This window comes from Lepidochelys kempii, chromosome 6 (genome assembly GCF_965140265.1).
Source record: "Lepidochelys kempii isolate rLepKem1 chromosome 6, rLepKem1.hap2, whole genome shotgun sequence".
Lineage (NCBI taxonomy): Eukaryota > Metazoa > Chordata > Testudines > Cheloniidae > Lepidochelys > Lepidochelys kempii.
Window position 1 is genome coordinate 42,031,717 of NC_133261.1, and position 4,250 is coordinate 42,035,966.

Below are 4,250 nucleotides of genomic sequence, written 5' to 3' on the forward strand. Positions count from 1 at the left end.
CACTTCCGGGACCGCGCACAGTCTGCTTCCGGGGTACTGGCCGCTCTGCCCCTCCCCCGTGGGGCCTGGCGGACGCCAGCCTGCCAGGCAGCCGCCGACCCCCTGTGTCGGGCCAGGTACCCGCGGAGACTCGCCCCGGCTCTGCGGTTGTTGTGTAAAGCGCCAGCTGCGGGAGTCCCGTGAGAGCCCCCGCTTCCCTCAACCGTTCTTGCGCGCGGGGCAGCGGAGATAAGCGGGAAGACTTGACCCTTAGCGGCTCCAAAGGCAGAAGGAGAATGTAGACAGCCCAAGGGGCTTTGTGTGCATTGCACAGCCTTTGGGGCCTGATGCTCTTTGGGCACGGGGAGGTGGCAGCAGGCATGTGTGCATCTCACTCAGAGCCCACCACCAGACTAACCTTCCCAGAAGCCAAAGCATCCTCTTACCCCCCGCAAGACAGTATAACCCTCCTCAAAGGGTAACACCTGTGGCGGTTCTCTCTCTACTTCTAAGCACCCTTGTTCCTCTTCTCTCCGCACTTCCCATCTGTTGCCCCACAAAGTCACCAGACTGCCTCCTCCTGCCATTAGCCAAGCTGGCAATAATCCGTGGAGCAGATCAATGAGGAGATTCTCAGTGATTGTGGCGACTTCTTCCCTTCCTTGGATCATTCATGCATCTGGGCCTGGTTCCTCTGCAGGGCATCCACTGACTCCTTTGCAGAACAATGGGAATTGTCCACAGTGGGCATCCAGTTCCCTCATTTTGTATTTATGAGTCATGACACCCTGTCTCCGTTCTCAGATTTGTAATCCCACGTAATTAGTTGATTTCTGGGTTCAGTGGCTCCTCTCCCTTATGAGGTGGTGGGCCTTTCATTTTGGTGGACTTATGCCCATCCTTCTGAGACTTCAAATAGGACCAAAGAGGTGGTCTTTTGGTAAAGTATGAAGTGGGAGAGAGAGCATTCCTTCAGTCTTGCCAAATTACAGACCCCAAATTTAGGAGATATTCAGTTTTCAAATTAGTTTATTTAAATGAAAATGTATTTAAAGAATTCACAATCAATAGCATGACAAAGTTTAGGATCACCTGCAACATCATTTAAGGGTTCAAGATGCCTGATAATGTGGTACAGATGGTCATAACCAGTCACTATAAAATTACAGACTGCTGAGATGGAATGTCACTGCTTTACAAAATCCACTTTTGCTGTTCCTGTTGCACTGACAACTATCACAGCTCTCTCAGTAAATGAGCTTGGTGTATTTGCTGTATGAACATTTCACTAATATCCATGCTCTGTATGCATTCAATTGTAGTAATACAGACATTTTCAGGTTTCAGAGTAACAGCCGTGTTAGTCTGTATTCGCAAAAAGAGAAGGAGTACTTGTGGCACCTTAGAGACTAACCAATTTATTTGAGCATGAGCTTTCGTGAGCTACAGCTCACTTCATCGGATGCATACCGTGGAAACTGCAGCAGACTTTATATATACACAGAGAATATGAAACAATACCTCCTCCCACCCCACTGTCCTGCTGGTAATAGCTTATCTAAAGTGATCATCAGGTTGGGCCATTTCCAGCACAAATCCAGGTTTTCTCACCCTCCACCTCCCCACACACAAATTCACTCTCCTGCTGGTGATAGCCCATCCAAAGTGACAACTCTTTACAACTGCTGCAGTTTCCACGGTAAACATCTGATGAAGTGAGCTGTAGCTCACGAAAGCTCATGCTCAAATAAATTGGTTAGTCTCTAAGGTGCCACAAGTCCTCCTTTTCTTTTTGCGAATACAGACTAACACGGCTGTTCCTCTGAAACCTGTCTTTACACAATGTGCATGATAATCAAGTTGGGCTATTTCCTGCACAAATCCAGGTTTTCTCACATCCCCCCCACCCCCATACACACACAAACTCACTCTCCTGCTGGTAATAGCTCATCCAAACTGACCACTCTCCAAGTTTAAATCCAAGTTAAACCAGTATACCCCCCCCCCCCCAGATGTTCTGGTTTAACTTGGATTTAAACTTGGAGAGTGGTCAGTTTGGATGAGCTATTACCAGCAGGAGAGTGAGTTTGTGTGTGTATGGGGGTGGGGGGGATGTGAGAAAACCTGGATTTGTGCAGGAAATAGCCCAACTTGATTATCATGCACATTGTGTAAAGAGTTGTCACTTTGGATGGGCTATCACCAGCAGGAGAGTGAATTTGTGTGTGGGGAGGTGGAGGGTGAGAAAACCTGGATTTGTGCTGGAAATGGCCCAACCTGATGATCACTTTAGATAAGCTATTACCAGCAGGACAGTGGGGTGGGAGGAGGTATTGTTTCATATTCTCTGTGTATATATAAAGTCTGCTGCAGTTTCCACGGTATGCATCCGATGAAGTGAGCTGTAGCTCACGAAAGCTCATGCTCAAATAAATTGGTTAGTCTCTAAGGTGCCACAAGTACTCCTTTTCTTTTTACAGACATTTTCAATTTTTCTTCTTTTTTCCAACTTCTTCCCTCTGACCATTTCTAGGTGGGGAGGTTAAAGAGTTCACTGCTGCCTGTGTAAACTATTCCTATTAACCAATCTTGGTTAAACAGTATTCTTGTACTGCAGGGGTCTCAAACTCAATTTACCTTAGGGCCAGTGCCAATCCTCAAATCCTCCCAGCGGGCCAATAATTTTACTCATACTGCCCAGAACCCGCCTCCCCAAACTCCAACCCCACCTGCCTAAGGCTCTGGGATAGGGTGACCAGCTCTCCCATTTTTATAGGGACAGTCCCGTTTTTTGGGACTTTTTCTTATATAGGCGTCTATTACCCCCACCCCCGACCTGTTTTTCACAGTTGCTATCTGGTCACCCTACTCTGGTAGGGAGTTTGGGTGGAGGAGGAGGAGGTCTGGCGTAGGGGATTGAGGTGTGGGGTGCAGGCTCTGGGAGGGAGTTTGGGTGCAGAAGGGGTGAAAGGTTGGACTCTGGGACGGAGTTTGCGTGGGGGAGGAGCTGTGGGGTGGAGACTCTGGGATGGAGTTTGGGTGCTGGAGCAGGTGGTGGGGGTGTAGGAGGAGGAGGAAGGGGTGCAGGCTCTGGGAGGGAGTTTGGAGGTGGGAGGGGGTGTGTGGGGAGGGGGTGCGGCATTTACCTGGGGTTCCAAGGCGGGGTGGGCCGAGGGCCTCCGCATGCTGCTGCCCCCAGGCACCACCCCTGCAGCTTCCCATTGGCCACAGGGGCGCTTGGGTCAGGGGCAGCATGCGGAGACACAGCCCCTCTCCTCCCTGGGGCGGCAGCCACGTGAAGCGAGCGCGCAGGAAGCCCCTCAGCTCCACTGCGCTGCTGGTGGTGGGCGGGGCCCCGGCCATTTTAAATCGCCCGGGGGCAACAGTCGGGGCCAAGGGAGAGACCCGGCCCCAAAATTGCTGGAGCCCCGTGGGCCACATTGGGGAGGTTCTCAGGCCACAAATGGCCTGCGGGCCAGGAGTTTGAAATCCCTGCTTTACTGGAAAGACAAGAGACCCAGATCCTCAAAGTTATGTAGGAAATCAGTAGGTGTTGGGCACGTAAATACCTTTGAGGATCTGTGCCAAAGTGCATACCTATTCCAGTGTCTCTGATTTCCTTCTGCCATCATTCTAATCCTACCTAAGTGCTCTTTATCTATCTTTCACAAGACTACTGTTCTGTAGGGGCCACAATCTTCAGTTCTGTTCTTGGCCCTCTGCTCTTTTGAACCTTTGTTCTTTTCTTGCTTGTCTTTTTGCCACCATTATAGTTACCACTTTTGTACTGATCATATTCAAGTATATGTATCTTTTGACTCCTTTAGTTTTAGAATTCGTTTTAATGTTTAGTAATCTTTTATAACTAATAAAACAATACTCTTCTGCTTATAGGTGCAAAACTAGTCCAGGAGGGATACTATCTACAGAGCTGAAGGATGATTTCATGATACTTGTCATGACAAACAAGAAATCCAACTGTACAGTAAGTTGCTGAAATTTAATCCTTCCTGGGGCTAAAATCCTGGCTAGTAAGTCAATGACAAAACTCCCATTGTCTTCAGTGGGGCCAGGATTTCATCTTAGCTCTTGATAAGCCTCTTATGCTTCCCTTCTTTGTTCTTGTTATCAGTTTAGTTTTTTTTATTTCATTTGTTGTTGGTAGGCACTACTGAATAGCTACACAACTAAGCAACATTACATTAAAAACAAAAACAACAACAAAAAACTCTACCAAAACAAAACACTTCACTGAACACACAATTCTCCTA